Below are 23,473 nucleotides of genomic sequence, written 5' to 3' on the forward strand. Positions count from 1 at the left end.
GTGCAGCCACTATTCTTGTGCACTCGTCTATTGCCACTAGGAAAGACTGCGTTCTTCTTACTCCTGCAGCCTTCTTCTTGAGCTCTGCGAAATTCAGATGAATGACTTCAAATGGTACGTGGGAATGTTGAGGCAAAACCATCTCGTCTGTTTTCTGAAGGTACTTGGCTTTGTGAACTTGACATTGATGACAACACTTAGCATACCTTTGAACGTCCTCTTTCATGTGTTTCCACTGGAAACGCTGGCGAATCTTGAGATATGTCCTCCAAAAGCCATCATGTCCACCTGAGTGCGGGGAGTCATGATAGAACTCCAAAATTCGTGGCACCATTGTTTCTGCGACTGTGAACTTTCCTTTATGAAACTTAAGTTCTTCCGTTCCCTCCCACAACAATGTTGCGTTGACATTTTTATGATCAGGAACTACCGCAAGTCTTAAAAGCGCATCTGCGTCCTTGAGGTGTTCCCCAGGCCTGTGGTGGACCATGAAAGTAAACTACTTGAGTTCACTCACCCACGTAGCAATTTTTCCTCGAGGCTAGGCGAGGTTAAGTATATACGTTAAGGCTTGGTGATCCGTAAAGAGCTTGAAGCTCCTGCCATCCAGATAAGGTCTAAAATAGCGTACGGTCATTAGAACTGCCAAGGCTTCCTTCTCTGTAGTCGTGTAGTTCAGTTGAGTTTTCGAAAATGTGTACGAATAGTACCCGACGACTCTCTGTTGACGGCTCCGTGGAGAGTCGGTCTCTCTGGTAAAGCACTGCGCCTGACTTGAAGTCTGGAAGAGTCAGGACCGGATCCGATGAAATAATAGTCACAAGGCTGTCATAAACAGATTCACACTCTGCTGTCCACCGAAATGGCACATTCTTCTTAGTCATTTCTGTTAGGCATTTGGTTTTGATCGCATAATCTCTAATGAATGGCCGGAAATGCCCTGCAAGACCAAGAAATACCCGCAAAGAGTGCAAGTCATATGACTTTTGCATTTTTGCGATTCGTTCAACTGATTCCTGTTTTGTTCTTTTGGTTTGGCCTGGAGGTAGAGGTTTCGCATTCCCTGCAGAAGTTCTTCGACCGTCTTGGGTTCTCGCATTTGTATTTGCTTCTGGAGGTCCGGACTTAAACCATGAATGATAAGCGGAACCACAGACGTCTCAGGCAAAGATGAGTCCGCCAGCAGTAGCAAGCGCCGTTTCTCATAAAAATAGCTAAGTGTAGATCCAGACCTGTATTTGAACGTAATTGCTTTGTCCCATAGTAATACCTTGTTCTCGCTGAAGAAGCTCAGAAAGCTTGCTTTCCACTCTATCCATGGTTTGTTGCTGTGAGCGTTGAGACGCCATTCCTACCAACTCTTTGCTATGCCCGATAGGAATAGTCACATGTTTTTCACTTTATCTTCGTCGCTGTGCCAGTAGTTCTCATTGCATGCATACTCGTAAAACGTGAGCCAGTATTCGGGACTACTAGACTCTCCGTCAAACATGTCTGGCTTCACGTGTTCGCGACTCGGTCTGCTTAATCTTTCCGTCGCGTTTGCAAGCAAGCGCATTAAATCATTTTTCTGCCTATTCTGTTCTTGGTGCAGTTCAAGAAACTTGTTGATCAGCTCGACGGAACTCTCAGGTGAAGCAGCGGTAGCAGGCTTCACGTCGTTTCCTACTAGAGTCAGCACGAAATTCTCATGATCCTGAAGTTTAATGTTGATCCTCACCGTTCTTTTAGCAAGTAAATGGTCTAGCGTGAGCTTCATTTAAGTAATTATATAGGAAACAAAAGCGTCAGTGCTCACTGCTTCCGGAAGGGCTAGTTCGTCTTCATCTTGAGGCGTTGCGGTCAAGATCCGGATGCCACCGCGTTGATTAGCTCCAATGGTGAAGTCCAACCACATCTTGAATGTCCCCACGGAAAGTATACGCGGCTGCGCCAATTTGTAATAATGCGCAGTACTAGGCTGGGGTGTCAGCCATCTCCTTTATTTCTAATTTCTTCTTCCTCTTCGTCTCCCTCCAACCCTGCCTCACGTCCACGTACAAGTAATATTTCGATTTGGGAATTCAGATTGTATTGGAGAGATTTTAATTTATAACTGCTGATGGATGGAAAAAAAACTTTATTTTTCAAAAGACAACTGCGAACAATTGCGTATAGCTCTTCAGCCAACTTTGACGGCTACCTGTGTAACCCACTCCTAGATCCTTGTTTACACAACTGGGTTGAGCTAATTAACACAGCGTCCCCCATTTCGGGAGATAAATCACGCATAATATTCGCCAGCGGCGGCACTATGCTATATTCCCGAAGTATGTGATTACATGTTGCTCTTCCTGGCACCATTTGCTTTGCGACTGGAACAGAGGAACAGAGTTGATAGCTTAATGTTGTTAATGAAATAGAATCAAATCATTTTTTCACTTGGAAACAAATTTAAAACCCTAATAATGTGACTGAAAAAATCAATTATTTTTTATTTAAAACAAACATTACAATTTATTTCAGCAGAAGTTTTCACATTCACGAAAGGTATTCCTTTTTCGCAAACAATCAAGCCTAAGTGCTTTGGTCATTACTAGTATATAAATAGTAAAATGATTTACATGATGGTTTGCAATAGGGCCAACTTTTGTATAATAAATTGGAAAGCTCTTACTCTTTTCAAAGAGAACTGAAATAATACAGGGCAAGTATTTGGCTCAGGTGACTGGTGTCAAGATGTATTTGAAGCCCTTATGCACTTACTTTTATACAATGTTGCACAGAATTAATTTGCCATACTCGTTATAAACATACTGTTTCTTGAAGTTCTGTTAGTGTTTTACCTGGGATACAATTATTATTCAGCGCAGCAGAGGCACAAAAATAGCTTTAAAAGTGTAGTTTTCAAACATTCTTATGAACTAAATTCAAATACAGTTCAGTGAATTTCATGATTTGTGGAGATTGATTTCATGTGAAAGATCTAATGGCAAGCTGTCTTGGCTGCCTTTTTTTACTCCTTCAGTCAATTGTTATGAAGTTGATATATACATTTGTGTAAACTTAGGAGCTGTGAGCATATCAAGGTCTTACCAGATTTGTCAATTTCACTGATGCTTCAGGAGTAGCTGGTTGAGCTGTAAGCATATCAAGGGCTTACCAGATATGTCAATCGCAATGATGCCTCAGGAATAGCTGATGGTACAATATTATGCCTGTACTCACGCCTTTGCTCTTGAGAGCACAGACTTCAGGGTTGTCAAAACATGGTGCATGCCACGGTGCCATGATACGCAAATCATAATTTCTTCCAGGTAAAACAGCGCTTCATTGTAGCTTGTTGGGTCATATATGAGTACATATTTTTTGTTTATTACATTGTTTAAAAAGGATAGGCAACATTGCAAACACACCCGACATTGACTATATACGATGCCTGATGAGTCTTTTCTGGAGCATTTACCACCACTAGTGTGGCTATGTAAATCACCTGGAATCCCAAGGTTCAAACGCAGTCGCAACTGATATTTATAGTTTCTTTTCATTGAAATTTTTTACTCGTTGTGAACCTGCTATTATCGGCATCAAATGTAGTGTTTTACTGTCTTTTTAATGCTTACTCAGAGCAATAAAAAGTGCATCCTTGCTGTTCCTGAGTTAACATAGAGAGTGAATCAGATGTGGGTCACACCCACATCCCACATACAGTAGTGTGCAGGTATGAACACACGTGACTGATGAAAAAGGTTTGATGTTGTGTTAGGCCAGCACATTCTAGTTCAAGTTTTATTCAACAACAATGTCAGTTTACAGAAAAGTGCGTACAGGATTGGTAATACACACAAGGAGCCCTAAAGTTAGAAACTGTCAGGGGGGCTTCCATGCATGATGTTAACGCTGTCTTCAGTAAGAAAAAAAGCACAGTGCGAAAAAACGAAAGTAGAAAAGACATATATGTTTAGCAAGGCAAAAAAGAAACCTCTGAAGAACAAACAAGGGCAAGTTATAATACAAAACGTAAAGACAATATAACATGTAGCAATTGTTATCGCTACATTAAAAAGCAGTTGCAAAGAGGAAGACAACTGTTGCAAAAAATATTTATTTACTTGGTTTTTGTATGCAAGTACTGTGGTTGATGATTTTCTTACGTAAGGAAGGGAATTCCACAGCTTGATTCCCGTAAATGTGGCAGTGAACTTGCCTTAGTTTGTACGATCTTTAGACAGAAGGCAGTTATCAAGCTCAGAAAACCTAGTATTATTATTCATTACAATACTTCCCACGACAATGTTATCTAAATGCACATTACCGCGAAAAAGCCTTTACATCACAACTGATAACTTCAGCTAAAAGAGGTGATAAAGACGATGTATATTTAAATTTTGAGAAAGTGGCGTTGCATTGGTTAAGAAATGGCTGAAAGTCTTGATTCGAAGTGCTTGATTCTGTAGGCGTTGTAGTTGTTTAAGTTGGGTCCAATATGTGTTACCACCGGCTGATATGAAATAAGATAAACGGCTGTGGTTTTGTGCGTGATAAAGGGAGTGGAATATGTGTAGCTGAAAATATGAACGAGTTTTGATTATGGCGTGTATTCCAAAGGTTATATTGCGAATGAGTGATTGCGCATGAAGATTGAATTTCATATGTAGGTCAAGAACTACACCGAGAAGCATTGTACAGTCGGACAGGGGAATTAAATTATTCTCCAGATGCACAGATGTAGCTATCAAAAGTACAGTTGGAAAGAAATGAAAAACTAAAAAAACGATTTTTAATGAAATATTTCTTAACATGTTCATTGGACACCAAGAACTTAAATAGATCCACGTTAATGTTTCGTTTTATCTTATCTATATTATTAGCATAAGTAAAGAAGGTCATGTTATCTGCAAATAAGATACAGTCTGTAGCGCTCAAAACATCAGGTACATCATCAATAAATAGCAAAATAGCAGCGGGCCAAAGATCGAGCCCTGAGGAACACCTTCATTTACTTTCTTAGCTGCCGAAACTCTAGCGTCATTTTGATGAACTTGAGTGCGACATCACAAATAACTAGATATCTATTGGAGTGCATGCCAGTTATGTCATACAATTCAAGATTATGCATAAAAAATGTGTGATTAATTATGTCAAAAGCTTTCGGTAAATCTGTGAATACACCACCAACTATGAAGCCTTGGTCGATTGCCCTTTTTATTTTATCGGTGAGGGTTAGAAGTGCAAGCTCAGTGAAATAGCTGGGCCAAAAGCCGTACTGTTTTGATGTCAACAGAATAAACTTTGTCAGGTAGGATAATAATCTTGTGTGCATAAGGTGCTCAATTATTTTGCTGAAAAATAAAAGAATACAAATGGGCCTATATTTACTGAGAAGTTCGCGATCACCTTTTTTGTGAACAGGTGTTAGTCTACCAACCTTTAGAGAATCAGAAAAAATGCCTGCTTTAAACATCTTCTTAGCATTATCTCCAATGACAGGAGATAGCTCACTAGAGACTAACTTGATGTGACAGAAATGAACAGAGTCAAGAACGGGCCCTGTAGACCTGAGCGAAGTTATAGCACGAATAACTTCCTCTGCACTCGTAGGTCAGTGGAAGAAACAATAAGGCTGACGAGGTAATGTTGGTAATGGGGGATTTCTCAGAGATTCACAGGTACTGCTAAAATATTCACTGAATGCATTGGCGATATCAGTTGGATGGCCATATGTTTCTGCTTCAGTTCTACTTTTTGTTATCTGCTCACAACATTTAGTATTTAAGAGCTCGTTTAGGACCTGGCAGTTGCGCCTCGTATCATTGCCATTATCCCAAATATTTCTGAGAATATTCTTGTATTGCACCTTTAAGTGCAGCTGCATGTGTGTTGGAATATTTCCTGAAACAATTTTAAAGTTGACAGTGAAATGGCTCACAAATAACTCTTTTGCGAAGCTGGTTCTTCTTCAAGGTACATCGAAGTAGCGCCCTTGTAACCCAAAGTTTTCTGGGATTACTAAAATGACGAGCTATGATATTTACCATAGTGCAATCGTGAATAGATCGTGTAACTGTAGTAAAATTAGCTGATAAGCCTTTTCGGTGCAGGATTCATTTATTACAACGGTCCAGTCAATTGATTGTACCGTGGATACAAATTTCTGGGAAATAAAAGATGTCCTCTCTTTCTTTTTTCTATACTTGTGATTTTCTGTGCCCAAAGTCAGGATTATAGAGTAATGTCAGTTATCCTGTGCTCAATGATTCTTTCTGCACTGTCTGTAGCAAAATTTGTTAATATGTGGTCAATTATCGTATTAGACCCTGCTATGTCACATCTGGTGGGAGTGGTTATTGAAGATTCAAAAGCGTAGCCATGTAAACACCCTAAATAATCAGAACATGAGTGGTTATCAGGGTCGATAATGTTTACATTGATGTCTCCGCAGATTATGATAGTTTTGCTTTCGTTGGTAATAGTGTACAACAACTTCCCGAACTGAAAACAGAACTCAGACTGTGAAGATGCGGGCGAACGATAAATGCATCCTAATACTGTTTTCCGGCAATAGACTGAGAAAACACTCTTGTCAAATTCTATTCATACAGATTCACAGAACTTATTAGAAAATGCAAGGTCATTGTGGCGTTTGTATGACAATGACGAGTTAAGAAAAACAGTGGATCCACCGCCCAGTGGTGTTGCACGATAGCAGTATTCTGCATTGTACCCTGATAGCGCATACATGTTTCTGTCGTCTGGTGACAACCACGTCTCAGACAAACAAATAAATGTAAAATTGTGAATAAATAAAGAAATAAATGCAATAAGACTGTTGTATATGTTACGTAGGCTGCGAATATTCAAAGGTATCACTGATAGTTTTTGGGTTTTTATCACGGAAATGTTTTTAGTGATAAACTGCTGTTGTCTCAGTGAAATGTCACATTATTCATGTCATTGGATCATGATACAGCAGTTACATAGTCACACTCACTATTTATTCTCTTCCAGGCGCGGCCTATATAATTCTTCGGCCAGCTGTCGCCTCTCATGCCAGTGCCACTATGACTGTTCATGCCACAAGCACCTTGGTGACCTGATGTTCCAACAAATTGGGTCACCGCATCACCAGCAAACTATCAAGCGCCATCACTTTGGCTGCTTCCTCCATTGCCAATTCTGGACCGTTCAGCATTCAGTCCAGCAACGTGGAACAGTGACAGGTGATCAAGCAGCTCATAAGCAAACTTATATGATTGTTGCATGAGGCTTTAGCACTACAGCCAAGATTGCATACTCATTGTTAATGTTCTGCCGCGTTAGTGAGTGTAGAACAAACCAGTACCATGTAGATGACGTTTACTTTGTGGTCATTATCCAGTTTGAAATTTACTTTCAACATCGCACATTCAAAAGATAGCCTTCAAAAAGTTACCTTAAAGACCCGCGGTTGTAATTTCTGTGTTGAATTTCACACTGGCAACCTAGAGCCATAGTGAGTGCAAACATATAGTGCTGGTAACCTAGCAAGATCATTGTAAACATTTCTGGTACAATGTAACTGTGTTTGACAGCGTATCAAATCAGTCAGCTAGAGCACAAAGTCGAAACGGCACCCAATAGGGCATCCAGATTTTCGTTCGTAAGTTTACATTACTGCAGTGGGATGAGTGCCTGTGCCATGAGGGAGTTCGTTTAAAAAGTAAGCAACTACGTATACCTTAATTTTGAGAGCGCACACTTAGGCCACTTTTTAACTAAAGCGATCAGACCCGTCATTGCCAACTTGTACAACAATCAAGAAGTTTATTATGTGATGAGTATTACCTTTCCTGTTGCAAGGCAAGGCCTCTAGATGAAAGTTCGTAACATCGTTTTCAAATATGAGTATGGCTTTCGTAAGTCTTTTCATGTGACACTAGACGTGCTGGCCTTTTTGACTGTATGCATTTGTTACTTGACATAGGCGCTCATGTTGACGCATTGTTTATATTGTTTTCTACAGCTCTTCATGGGGTTTTTCGCTACATATTTTACCAATACAGCAAAACATTCTTCTGAATGTGCTCACTTGGGTTAAAGACGTTCTTCTGTGCAGACCTTCGTTTAAATCTGTTCATAACGACAACTTTTCTTCTGCTTATGTGACATCTCCTGCATTCCAAGGAAGTGTGCTCAATGGAGGCTGGTAGCCAGAGGGGTGCCGGAGGAGTTTGTCCCGCCCACCTGAATTTGCATGTCGTGGGTTTTCCTACTGAGCATGAGTAATGAAGAAAGTCATTTTTCATGGAATCAACAAGTGCCCCCCACCCTCCTAAAAACATTCCTTGCTACGGGGCTGTCTCTTTATGAACTCGCTATTTCTTCTTGCTAGTTCTTCGTCGTTTGTTTTTAACTCGCATTGTCTGCGTGTCGCTGCATGAAATACAGGGTGTTTCAAGAAGTGTCTCCAATATTCTAGAAAGAAGGTACTTGCGTTCTAGTTGCGGCATTGTCATCCCTGTGACAAAAGCAATCTTCAGATAGGCACAAACATTATTTGCGGCAGAAATTAAAACAATTAAGACAATTACCTTTCTACCAGTGGTATTAGCTGGTCGAGTCAAGGGGGCAAGTTCAAGTCGTTTCCACGAAAAATCTACAGCCACTTTGATATTTTGGAAAATAAGCCACTGATAATCACTGTGGAATGATGCAATCTGCCAAATTTAGCTGTCGAAACGAAAAGCGATGCACCAGACACCACATCTATCATTCATTTCGACAACGACTTCAATGACCACACTCTTTGTCTCGCTGTTATCAAATGTCAATATAGACACTTTGCATTGTGCCCGCTTATCGACATTTACTTAATCTTCTCCCCCAATGCAAGAAAAACAGTGTCGCCATGGAGGAAATTGTTGAAGTGAATGGTAGATGCACTGTTTGGTGTGTCGGTTTTGGTTTCGCCAGCTTAATTGAGCAGAATACAGTGCTCTGCAGTGATTACCAGTGACCACTTTTCCTAAATTTTAAACGGGGTATGTACACTTTGTAGGAGAGGGTTCACTTCGCCCATTTGACTCGACTGGCTGTTACCACTGAGTAAATAGATATTTGTGTTACTTCTATATTTACTACCATAATTATTGTTTGTACCTATCTGAAGATGCCTTCTGCCAGAAAAAGGCAACGCCGCATGTAGCATGCAAATGCCTCTTTTCTCAAATTTTTAAAAATATTTGACGCACTGTTTTTTCAATCTGTTGGCATTATCTCTAATGAGTCATTCCATGCCAAAACATTGAAGGTTTTTCTGACCACCACGAATATGGCTGATAAAACAACCACATAATTTTGGAAGTGCGAACCTTGTTCTGGTCATTTAGTTTTGTTGCCAAAAATTTTCCTTCCTATTTTTGAGAAGCTATTATTTGGCGCAAAGTAAGCTAAAATGTGTCAAATAACAACTTTTTTCGAAAGACGTTTTTGGAATGCACTTGATAAAACACATTCCTGGCAATGTAATGAAGTTATCTAACTTTAAAAAATGACCTACTTATGTATATATATTCCTTGAGGCCTTTTCACACCAGTAACATTGAATGAAATTTCCAGATTTGAATTTTTCTCCGAGAAAAAGCTAAGCTCCAAGGACACAAATAAAATGTGCTTGTCGCCTGTCAACATGCTACAAATTAAAAATAATTTAGGCACTGATGTTGGAGCAGATACTCTAAAGACATTTTGAGTGCCACTTCATCAGGGAAAACCTTGGCATTCAGCATCAAAACTTGCCTTGGTGATCGAAATATAAATATGCACAAAATTTCATTTCAAAGCTCTACGGACAAGCTTATAATAGGTGGAATTACTAGAGGGTATTATTTTTTTGTCAAAAAGTACTTCTTGAAGTATGTATCTGCAACAGCTTTTTGCCTACTTAACCCAAGAGACATGACACACTCTCAAGGGCAATCTTCCACTGACCTGGAATACAGAGAGCGAATTTGGTGCTCTCTACTGGGTAATTAAAATTAGAATAGAGTTATATTCTGCATTCTATTGCTAATCGAGGGGTGCTACAAGGACTGCGTTGAGTGTGGTGACTTCCAGGTGAGCCATGCAGCTTTATAGATATGAAGTCAGACATTTTTTTTCTGGGCAGTTCTGCAAATGAAGTAAGTGTGTTTTATACACTTCTTAACAATATTTAGTCATATTCGGGGCATATGTCTTATATCATGCAAGTAGCATTGATGCAGTAGACTAATAAACGCCATCGTAAAACAACTGTTTCTTATTTTTCTGGCTTTTAGGAGAGCACCCTGCTCCCTGAGACCCAAAGCCTGTCATATGAATAGAGAAGCGAAAAAACTTTAAATTAAGAACGGGTAGCCAAATCGATAGTCTCGTTTATGTTGTGCGTAAGGGATCATTGAGTACTGTATACTTTTTAACGGCTTGATGGCTCATGATCGAGTCAGCACCAGTGGCGTAGCTAGGAAGGCAGGAGGAGCTGCTTAACTCTCTCTCCCGCAGACTCCAGGTATTTTTTATTCTAAAGCTGCGGATTGTCCTTCTACAGTCACCGGTTCGTGACCGCCTAATTTATCGAAGACTCAGCAGAAGAGGTTAGTGTAAGTGACAGACAGACAGGCGGATTCACGGTTACCGTTAAAACCTTCAGAAAAAAGCTTCACCCCAAACATCATCAATCACTTCGTAGACAAGCTGTGGTTTTCTTAGTTCAGCATGTGCATACCTACATGCACACATACAAACACACAAGAATGTATATAAAGTATCACCGAAGTTACCTTCCCTTCACACACCACCCCCACGCGAACAATATCTTTTTGCTTCAAGACTAGTGTCCAAACTCTAGCGACATTTATTGTAGCGCACCTCTGCTGGCTATGGAGCGCAGATGATAGCCCCATTACGATTTCAATTGCTTCGCTTCAAGCTTGCTGCGTGTACTTCAGGTCTGTGGAAGTCGGTTGAATATTGCCCTTGCAAATGCTTCTTGCTGCTTTAGATAAGTAAGGGTGAAGCTGATGGAGATAAATAATTTCGAAAAGAATACTTCTCGAGTTCAAAAAATAATACCTTTGATAACTTCCCTTATATTGAGATATTACATAGAACTTCAAATTGAAAAGTTGTACATATTTTTGTCCGACCACCAAGGCAAGCTTTTTGATGCTGAATACAGAGCTCTTCCTAAAAAAGTGAAATTTACAATTTTATGAGATTTTTTTGAGAAGGTCATTCCCCGAATTATTTTCGATTTGTAGCATATCAAAACGGTCACCAGCGCATAATTTTTTGTGTCATTGAAATTTGCCAGGTTACGAGAAAAAAAAGCCCAAACGTGGCATCATTATTCAATATTGCTCGTGGGAAAAGCTGTCGAAGAATTCGTATATATAAGTAAGTCATTATTTTTAGTTAGGTCACTTCATTACCTTGCTGGAAATGCCAATTATTGAGTGCATTCGAAAACGACTCTCCAAAAACTCTGTTGTTTCAGGACTTGTAGCTCAGTGGGTGCCGTACTACAGACTTTCATAACTAGGGAGCAAAATGCTTGGCAACGGAAATAAATGACCGGGACCAGTTTCGAACTTTGAGAAACGTGAAATTTTTTCCGCCATATTCCTGATTGTCAAAAAAAAACGCTGGGTGATTTTGCATGGCATAACTCCAATTGTTTAATGCTTATTATATTGAATCACTCCTTTGCTCCTTTTGCCTCAACTAATATTGTTAGCCATTATTTGGCGTGTTTATGAAGTTCTTTGTGATTTCAGCCATTTCATTTTGTATAATATATATTATTATTCATTATGTGTGATTATTTATTTTCGTACTGGAAGCCGGTGACTCTAACAAGGCCTATTAGGAGTCTTGAAATGAATAAATAAAATTGCTCGCACTGTTTTTTGCTCTGTAATCGCCTGGTGTGGTTGTGCTGAAAAAATGTTTTTCCTCTTTTTCGGAAAATAAGTCGCACAATACTGCTACAATAGGAAAACAACACAGGTGCTTGGGTATCTGGAAGCTATAATATTTTTTCCTCGTATCTTAAACTCCAAATACAAAGCCGCCGAAATAAAATAAAATTTTCGAAAATTTTTGTTCACGCACTTTGTAGCATGTATGTGATGTATTTCGTTTTATAAACATAGGAAAATAAAATTCAATTTCAGTGAATAGGAAACTTGTCCTTGTTGATTTTAAAACATTTGAATTCACTTCGTAAATTTTCTTTAGCGTGTCCAGGTGCAGTCAAAAGTTCCCAGGTGACGCTGCCACAGAATTCGTTACAATAGTGGCCTGGGAAATTCTGAATGACCTAGTACTAGCAGAAAAAAAAACTGCTGCATACGCATGCCTAACGCTGTGTCCAAGGAAAACACGTTGGTTATTTACAGCCATGTAGCATTAGTATCATAAATAATGTGTGAGAAATGGCCCTACGAAGCAGATGTTGTTCCGTACCAGCCGTTACTTTATTTCTTCATTGCGGGGATCTCTGCGAAAGTTGAATGGGCTGTACGTTCTATGTGTCATACGTGATCTCTGGTGTACTACTTTTTTCACGGAAGTGGTGGCAGCATGTTACCTACGCCTTTTTGCGTAATGAAGGGAAAATATTTTTCCCTTCAGTGTTATGGTGGTTTTGCGGTGTTGTGGTGGTTTTGGGACGTTAAACCTCACCTATAAATCAATCAACCAATCAAATTTTTGCAGTGTATTTAACGGTAATGCCATGGTTTTAATGCTTCTCTGTTTTACCCGCTTTCGCACGAGGATTTCTAAGTCCCTTTTACAGCCACCATGTCTTGCTTTATGCACCCCAGTGGTTTGATACGCGTGATTGACACCACTTGGCATATTGACCTTAAAGAATTCAAAAGTCCCACCATGAAGTATGCAGTGACGTAACAATGAATAACACATAAAAAATGGCGCACACATCCTGTGATTGTCCCTCCCCCTCAGTGCACAGATAAAACGTTGCCGTGCGTCCGCGGTATCTTGGCGTGGAGGACTGGCAATGAATGAACTTTTTCAAGACATACCGTGCGAAACAGTTCGCAGAATTCCGCACAATTTATGTGACCGTCATCGACGCACTCGTGATGTATCAAAAGAAGCGTATGTAACTTTTGTTTGTTTGTCTTCAGCTTCTGCGCTGCCATATCGGTATGCGTATTAGAAAAGCATGCTGCTTTCAAAGTTTTGCGTTCACCTAGCGTCAAGCGTTATGCTTGGCTACGAAGAGAACATTGTGGTCATATAATTACTTTTTTGTTTGTGCGCTACTCAGTTGTTGCTTCCTTGCTCCTTGCGTTTTGTTAAAGGGGCCTTGCAATACTTTTTGAGGTTGGCTAGAAAACGCTGTCGATCGATGGTAGAGGCCCCGACAACACGCGAACCAAACATTATAGCGCAGCACGCGGACTGTTTTCACAATAAGTTATCAAAGTCAACTGAAATTACTTTTTGTTATCTCCAAAACTCATGGAATACGCCCAAAAAATCACACGTAGCAAGCCCACCTGTCAGTCATTGGCTGATTTGAACATGGCGTGTTCGCTCGTTACATAGACCACCATGGGAGGTCACTACTTGTCCACGCGTGCGCGCGCGATCACACTGGGAAATTAGCGCATTTGAAAAAAAAGGAGTGCTCAAGGTGAAGAAGCCCGCGTGACGTTTTTATGTGGCCCTGCCATTTATCTCTGCTTAGCTTCCACCACTTTCTTCGGGTCGAGAGAAGAAAGAATGCTATTGCAGTAACCGCCAAACTATTGTGACTCCACTCGCATGGGACGAATTTTTAAAATTTTCGTGGTGTTGAATGCGTGAGGCAACAAGCTCTTCCAGTGAATTCATTCCATGGTTACTTGAAAGAGTGTTTTAGGGCCCCTTTGAAGTAAAACTGGATAACTTTGAGAACGGTAGAAATTAGAGTATGAAAATGAAGTGCAAGATAAGTATTTCTTTATGCGTGTTGGATGTGGATATGACTCAATGTGATTCACTGCCTATGTTATTTCAGGAACAGCAAGAATGCACTTCAGAAATCCCAGTCAATAAGCATTAGGGAGACATTACAACAGCACATCTGTTGGCATTAACAGCAGCTTCACAACAAGCGAAACATCACAATGAAAATATACAGTAAATATCGTAGTTGTGGCTGCGTTTGAACCATGGAATTCCAGGTGGTGTACTATCAGTGGCAAGCCTTCGCGAGCTAAAGTGCTCGTCGTCTTCATATCAATACGGACAGGCACGCGTATAAGCCTCCCAACTGCGGGGCAGGGGGCGCTGCGCCGCGCGCGTTTCGCCGCCTTTCTATAAAAAAGCCGGTCGCTCGGTGTCCCGTTTTCATCCTCTGTGTGCGCTATCTCAGCGCATTCAGGTGCTCTGCACGCTCTGTTATCTGGTCGCCCTCCACGTGCAGCATCACCTATGACTTGCTCAACAGGAGGAGGAATAAACTTTATTGTAAGAAGCCAGCAGGTTTAGGTGGCCGGTTCTAATTTTACCATGTAGGGACGGCAAGGGCTTGCCTCGGCGCCACCTCACGGGCGTGCTGAGTCGCCCAGGTTTGGTTGTCAAGAGCGGCGCTTCGCAGAGCCTCGTGGAGCTTTGACGAAAGGGTCATCGCAATAGTGTGTCTGTACTGTGCCGGGCACTCCCACAGCTTGTGCGGAGGCGTAGCCGGGTGACTGCCGCAGCAATGACAGAGGGAGGTTGTGTACACGTCCGGGAATATGAGGTGAAATTGAGCAGGTGAAGGATACGTGTTTGTTTGAAGTTGGCGGAAAGTGGTGGCCTGTGCCCGGTTGATCTTGGGATAAGGTGGGGGAAAAACTCGGCGTCTGAGGTGAAAGTTCTTAGCAGATTATTGTAGGTACTCAGGTTGTCCCTGGTGTCCATCTCGTCTCCATTAGCTCCAGCGCAGTTGACAAGGCCTCGCGCAAGGAAGTGGGTGACCTCGTTGAGGTTGGGAAGGCGTGGGTCGACTGGGCCTGCGTGAGCGGGGATCCATGTTAGGGTGATCATGTTTTCTTTGGAGTGTGGTGCCTGGCAGAGGATGTGAAGCGCTTGAAGAGAAATGCGGCCTTTGCTGTAGTTAGTGACGGCTGAGCGAGAGTCGTATACGATGGTGTCACAGGTGGGATTAAGAGTGGCCAAGGTGATGGCCACCCCTTCAGCCATCTCGGAAGAGGAAGTTGTGGCGCTGGTTGCATGATGTAGGACTCCATTGCGTGAGGCGACAGCCACAAAACCTGTGCCTTGAGGATACTGAGCTGCGTCAAAAATTGTGGCGTCAGGTTCGTGGGCAAGTGCTTTTGGGACGGCTCCAGCGAGAGCTTGGCACCGGGCTTTGTTGTACTCAGGATGCATGTTTCTAGGGATGGGATCCGCGTGGATCCAGCTGCGGATGTTTTGCAGAATTGATTGTTTTGGGACCTGTTGGTGGTGATACGTGAAGCCAAGCGTGGAGAGGAAAGAACGTCCCGTTTCAGTGAGTGTGAGCCGTTCTAGCTGACTGCGTTATTTGGATTCGATGAGCTCTGCGAGGGTGTTGTGAACTCCCAGTTGATTGAAAAGTTCAGTAATGGTGTAGTGCGTGAGACCAAGGACTTGCTTGTAGACCTTTAGCATGAGGACATCAAACTTGTTTTGTTCTGCACGATACCAGTCCAGATAAGCAGCAACGAAGATGATATGACAGAGGACAAAAGACTGCATGAGGCGGAGAAGGCTCTCTTCTTTGAGACCACTTCTTCGGTAGGATATACGTTTGAGAAGACGTAAGGTGTTGTGAGATTTAGCAGAGATCTTGCTGAGAGCCAAGCCATTACAGCCACCCTACTGAAACGTTCCTGTAAGATGCGAGACCTCACATACGGAAGTATTGGAATATGGAAGACGTATGATGCGGACTCCGCATAAGACGAATGATGCGGACTCCGCATAAGACGTATGATGCGGACTCCGCATTTTATGGAAAGACGTATTATGCGGAAATTACTGAAATGTGTGCAAGTTACGTCTGAATCTAGTGCAAAGCAATATAATGTGTAAATTGAATAGACATCCACATGTTGAGTACATGCAATACTGTGTACAAATCACAATATTCCTTCAATGTGCATGATGAGGGATTGATTCATCGGCATCTTACTAATTGTCGTGATGCGGAAGCAAAATTACCTTTTAAATAAAATACATTACAAAACTACTAAACATGCTAGCAATCATAAACAGTGGTTTAATTGCAACACATTAATGCAGTGTTCCATGCAAGACTTAAAGAACTTATAAAGTTATTATTATCAATAGAGAAGCATTAATATACACATAAGCCCTGCTACAATCAATATGTTTTTTTATTTGTCTGTATGCTCCAGCTGTGAATAGTGACATTGCAGTGTTGATCGTACACAAATGAGGTGACTGCACCGCAAATTCACGAGCTCCACCTAAGCCACAGGATGGTGGCACAATGTAACCGCAATTTTAGAACGAAATGTTTAAACATAAATAATAATCACAGCACTGTGAAAGTGTGGTGCTGTGTTTATCTCATGAATGCCTTGTGGAGATCGGCGAAATGCTGCTTGAGGCTCCGGCACCACTGTAAATTTCGAAGGTCACTGCGATAGAACTTATGTGTCCTTCACAGGCACCTGGAAATGAAAATAATTGGCACAAATAATGTCAGAGACACATGTTAGCACAATAGTTTACATGCACAAGAAATATAACACACAGAATGAAACTGAAAATTTAAGGCACACAATCTTTCATGTTATGCATATCTGAATAATAGAAGGAATGAGTGTATAAATTAGTTCTGCCACATCAAAAAAAACAGCGTGCTTATCACAGTGAAAATAACTAGGTTGTCACGATTTTTAATGGTAGAGATAATCGATTATTATGTCCTTATGAAATTATGAGTTCAACGCTTCCTGCACTGTAAAACTTTAGGAACTGCAAGTGAAAGCTCTCAATGTTCATTTATTAGTGTGCGCATGTACATCTGCTGCCTTTATACTATACAGTTTGTGCACAAAATTGGCATCTTGAACAATTTTGAGAGTTAAACCTATGCAACTTATGAAGGTTAAAATCACCATGAAAGCAAGCAGGACCAGGCAGGTGCCATTAAAAATCTGTGCAAGCCAGATAACTATAACCGAACTGCACACATATAGGGGAGCAAGAGTAACAGAAATTCGGCTGCTGACCCGCATGTCGCGGTATCAAACCCCGGCTCCATTTCCGATGGAGGCAGAAATGCTGTAGGCACGTGTGCTCAGATTTGGGTGTACGTTAAAGAACCCCAAGTGGTCAAAGTTTCCAGTGCCCTCCACTACGGCGTCTCTGGTAATCATATAGTGGTTTTCGGACGTGAAACCCCACATATAAATCAAGAATAACAGAAATAAACGGCCAACAGAAAAGTTGGGTGCATGTGCTATCTGTAAGTGCTTACACCTTACTACATACAGCATGCTCATTCCATTTTAAATACCGATATTGAAAATAACTGCTCTATTAGGAATGTAAAAGGTAAGGTAGAACTGAATGACTCTACAAAAAGTGACCCTAATATGACATCACGTTTTCTTATAACAAAATTGACTAAGACTCTCAAATATCATTATGCAAGGAAAAAATCTTCAAAAGAACAATCAAGTTTGAAGTCATAATTATTTATATGGCTACTATGACTATAACCAAGAAATCGACCTCAACATGGCTATGGTTAGTTTTTATGGCCTATGTTCACTAGACAATGAACTATACCACAAAAAGCACAGCGTTCAGGCAAAGCACCACACAAAAAAAGAAAGCAGTCCTTTTTGTTATTACCTACAATGCCTTTAAAATGGTATTTTTACCTCTACTTTCCGATTTTTATCTAAGTAACTGGTGCGAAACAAGTTAGCTGAAAATGCACTGTGCCTCCAGAACCTGTTGGTTGAATCTGAATTTTTAAAAAATGGTGAAGCTTGCTTTAAATTAGGCTCCACAAGCCTTGGAACAGTGAGACTACATGACTCTTAGGACTACTTTAGTTACTTGTGTTTTGTTTCTGGGCCTAAGCATAAAGACAACGGCTTAACTGAATTGCTGCTAACAAACAAATGCTTTCGAAATTGCCCGAGCGTCAAAGGATGCTCAGCCATTCGTTGTTTTTGCACTGGGCTATTCTACACCAAACATACAAGCCATACTGCCTGGCGACCATCACAGATGTATAGTTTAAAAAATGATGGTTATTCACTCTTCTGAAAATAGTTATTTGCAGAAATGTTTTGAAGAGAAAAGAGTAGTGGTAACGTGGGTACCTTCAGAATTTCGCAGAATGTCGTGCGGGTGTTATTTGTGAGAAAAATTTCAAAGTACCGCTTTTTCTTGCCATATCAACTTTGATCTACATACTAAGTAAAGATGCTTCTTAAAGTATTTGAAGTCAAGTAAAATTAGTGCAACTTTTCTGCTACATAGGCTTTGAAGAATTCAGCCAATCTGTTTATCGTTTGCATTTCTTGTATGGCAATACTGCATTTTGTATGAATATTTGAGCCACAAATACTCACTGCACAGAAAATATATTTTACGAAAAAAAAATATTGTTAGGTCCACATTACAAATTTCACTATATAAACGTTTTTGTCCACATTGAGATGCAATTTGAACTGTGTGTTTGTCTAATTAAAAATTACTTTTATATGTAAGTTGAAAGCAAATAAACAGTTCTTGTTACTAGGCAAGTGTTATCATTACAATTTTTGTTTAATTGAGGAAAGTGATTTTTGAAGTCTCCTATTGAGGGCCATGGGGAACTTCGGAACGGAAGCTGTCGTACATCAAATGCAGAAAACAGCCATCATAAGAAAACTTCAAAAATTCATTTCTACTTTAAGACAAAGTGTAATCATATATCTTGCCATATAAAGAGAACTGCTTTCTTGCTTTTAATGTGGCGAAAAAATTGCACTAATATTACTGAGCTTCATGCACTACACACAATCACCTTTACTTAATACCAAGACCGAATTTGGTGTAGAAGAGGCAGTATTTTTGAAACACTTTACTTTTTAAAAACAACACCCAGACGACATCCTGGGAAGTCCAGAAGGCACCAATGTGGCCTAATATTTTGTTGTCTGCGATATACTTTAGCATTTTGCTGTTTTCAGAAAAATACAGTAAACGAGCACAATATTTTTTTTCAAAACACATTTAGGACGGTTGGCAAAATGGCTGGGATGTTTGATGCGTAATTGCCTCACTGCCAGCATTTATTCTTCCGAAGCTCAAGCTATCACCTCTCTGTTACTGCCTCCCTCACATACAAAGCCTGCATAGGAAAGAAAAAGAAAGGCAGGTCCGACAAAGTTCACAAAGCAAGATATTTTCATGTTGGATAAATTCATTACCATAAACAGCAGAAAAATGATATTCATTTTGAGTAGTCCTAGACACAAGCTAAATACCAGCATACTAAGAGCCAAGCACAAACTTTTCAATTGAACATGTGTGGTGATAGACAGGAACCACTTATTGCAAGACTGATCAGTCTGTAATTAACTAAATGAAGTACAATGCACTGTTCAATCCAACACCACATAGGCATCTTTGCTATAGCAAAGCCATGTGTAATTGATTCATGCACTAGATGGGACAATGCGAATGTAACAAAAAAGGTGAAAAGAGAAAACAAGGAAAAAAAAGGAGAAAAGGGGGATGCAAAGTAGAAGCAGTGTAGCACTGCTTTTACTTTGCATTCCCCTTTTCTTTCTTCTTTTTTCTTCTTTTCTATCATTTATCTTTTTTTTTTGCTTCCCTACCCCAAACCTCCGACAGGAGAACACTTTGTATCAGCACAACCTAACTTGAAAAGAAGCAAGGGCTGCACTCTTCTGCGTTATAGGTTTTTTTTCAGACAAACTTTTCCAACAGGCACACACGCCTATACCAAAAGATGATGTAATTACTGACCCCATTTAAACTAACACGCCAAGGATGACAAGGTGACTTCTAAAAAATAGGTCCTCCTATCGCAACATCGGCCAGCCTGTCTGAAGCGCTTCTACTGTTCACCCTGATTACCCCACTAGATGTTTCCATCTGTCGACTCACATCTTCATTTTGGATAACACTAAGACGAGTTTACACTGATGAATACGCACGAAAGTTTAGTGATATATCATGTATCAGATTAAGCAACTCTGTTAAAAAATTATTGATAGCTTGCTTCCAGGCTTTTTATACTGTAGCCTGAAACTTCGTAATGTCTTTTATGCACATGAACCACATTGACAACGTAATGCACAACATGCTTAAGAATACTGCGAGGAACAAGATAACGACAAAACGACCAGCCACCCAAAATTTTCGCTGTACATGTTTATAAAATGTTCATGTACCCCAAACGAGGTGCTTACGATACAAGCCAAAAAAACCTACAAGTAGGGCCTTGGAGTCTTCTGGAAGTAGACGTGTTGCATTTTTTCTGTAGAGCGCTTTACACCCATAAGTGAGGAACAAAGCTCCTGTATAATGAAGAATGTTGGCAGCTATCAGTTATAGAAAAAACTAATGCAGCTAATCTTCCCCGACACATCTGTACAATTAGAGAGGTGACGTAGCTTCTGTGATTGTGGCAGTAACTCCAACAGGACCAGTGCGAAAATTGGCACTACTTGGCTAGACAAATGTCCAAACATGCCTGCCCGACTCCCTCTAGCCATCCTGGCTGAATCTGGCACATGATTTCTTAACTGCTGGCTGGACAAAAACAAAACAACTGAAGCACTCACAATACACAGCGTGAAGTTCCTCTGGAGTGGTCAACTTCGTCTTCTGCGATGAAAGAGCAGCACAGTGTACTGATAAGGCACTCCTTGCAATGGTTTTCAATGCCACACAGTGACTTTGCTGTTCCTATCGAAGAGAGCTTCGAGAGCTTGGAGGTTGCTTGCTCTTTTCTGGGGGCTGCCGCTCCTCATTTTCTGCTTAAGGTCAACCTGCGTAAAGTTGTACACGAGGCTTTAAGAGTTGTATATAATAATATACAAATTTTCGCTGAACACACATTTTCTCGTGGCACACTGAGGAATTTCTTATAAAACTTAAGGCCTCGCATATGCAAACATTTCCAATCGATCCGAAGATGCACTCGACTCTAAAGAAGCAAGTTTGTTATGTAGTGTATATAAAGAAAGGTCATTCAGCAAAACCACAACTACAGTTGCACACGAAAACGACATTTTACACGATCCTGTTTATTTACATGGTCTATTTTATTTTATTTACATGGTCCTTTTTACACGGTCCTGTTTTACACGATCTGGTCTGCATGAACTGTTCAACCGGGCACCATATAGGTTGAAAGACACACACAGGCTTTGAGACAAACCTAGTTTCCCGTGGAGCATCCTCTTGCACTATAACAACACATCTCAATCTAGTTAGTTGGTCAGAACGAGGCGAAAACAGCTTGCACTTGAAAAGCACGGGCAGAAGGAATGACGCCTGCACCCTTTGCTTTCTGTACATTCTCGTTGGGGGTGCAGTTTTCACCTTATCCGTATGTAATTTCGCATTTATAACATTGTTCGCTGCATAATCTTTGTGGCGTTAAAGTGTGTGATACCGTCATGTGTATCCCGTGTTATTTATAAATATAGAATACAAGATAGCTTGATTCAAAAATAACAAAGTGCATCCAGCGCCATGTCCTGTAGCCATTCTTTAGGCAAGTGGCAGAATGATTTATTCTTCAAAACATATCTTACTTGTAACCACTACAAGAGCTAACTCGTACACTGGCACATTCTGTTTGCCTCTTCAGATTATAAGGTACCTTTTTTACACCAGAAAATCTTCAAGAAGAATAGAAGTGTTGTAATTGTGAAGAAAGAAAAGTAGAAGGAAAAAAGATATTGATTGATTTGTGGGGTTTAACGTCCCAAAACCACCATATGATTATGAGAGACGCCGTAGTGGAGGGCTCCGGAAATTTTGACCACCTGGGGTTCTTTAACGTGCACCCAAATCTGAGTACACGGGCCTACAACATTTCCGCCTCCATCGGAAATGCAGCCGCCACAGCTGGGATTCAAATCCGCGAACTGCGGGTCAGCAGCCGAGTACCTTAGCCACTAGACCACCGTGGCGGGGCAGGAAAAAAAAGATAACCTGCCCTGTACAGGGACCGAGCCTGCGAACTTCGAATAACATGTCCGATGCTCTATCAACTGATCTACCATGACAGCTATCCCTCGTCCATTTTGTACGGTATATATGTGCATTTATACATGAAAGAGTCAGTCAGCGCTGACTGTTACCATTATGGCGAGTGTGGGACACCTTTTTTTGCCTACTGGCAATTACATTACGATTGCAATTACGTTACGATTACTTCCAATATCCCTATACTTCTTTGGCAGCATTATGCATCTGTCCGTTCTCAGAAAATCTGCTAGTCACAGAAGGAGGCAATAGTTTGCCCTCCCACCTAAATGCATGCACTTGAACACATGCACAACTGATAAAAAAAAAACTAATCACACACCGCTAAGATTACTGAGATTCGCTGTTTCAGATTCATGAGTAAAGGAAAGAACTATAAATTTAAGGGTTTGTTGTCTTTGTTGAACACATTATAATAAGAACTAGCAGAAAATGATGCCAAACAAACTATAGGAGTGTTATCAAAAGTAACTTTAACAAAATTCTGAAAAGAAAAGTGAACAAAAACGTACCTTGGCAACGTTTTTTGACAATTGAATTGACATTTTTTTATAACATTCCTTTATTTTACTGGGTAATGGTGTCGGGTAATTCTCAATATTAGAGTGGTGAGTAGGGTGACAAAGAAAGTATTTGGCATTAATACTTCTTTTGAACACCTAAAAGTTTGAGGACCTTAAAAGAGCGGAAGCTACTTTGAGTAGACCAGAATATTTAGTTGGAGCGAAAAAAAAACGTACACACATTTTTACCAGGCTTTTTAACCTATTTTGAGACATAAAAGTGTATGCTGCCAGTAATGTTAAGTACCATTACTTTTGTCACACTATGCACTGTAGCAGGTGTAGTTAGAGTGGTGATAGTGAAGGATTAATCAAGCACGCCACCAACTGCGTTCGCATCAATGGTCGCGTATTTTAAAAATAAACCTGCTGTATAATAAAAAAAATTTTAGAGCATTTATGGTTTTATCCAAATCAAGTTAAACCGACTGGGTAAGCAAACCATTTGCATAAAATCAAAAGGCACAAAGTGATTCATGTATTATAACTATGTGAACAATTTCAGCAATGCAGGGCAAAGTGACAACAGTTCTATTAAAAACCCCTCTCATTATAACATGCATGAAAAGCACCACACCAGAATATTTTATAGTGCATGTAATATCGAGACTACTAGACTGTCTATTGACCTTTTAGAAGAAGGGTAT

The sequence above is a fragment of the Rhipicephalus microplus genome, chromosome X, assembly GCF_043290135.1.
Source record: "Rhipicephalus microplus isolate Deutch F79 chromosome X, USDA_Rmic, whole genome shotgun sequence".
NCBI lineage: Eukaryota > Metazoa > Arthropoda > Arachnida > Ixodida > Ixodidae > Rhipicephalus > Rhipicephalus microplus.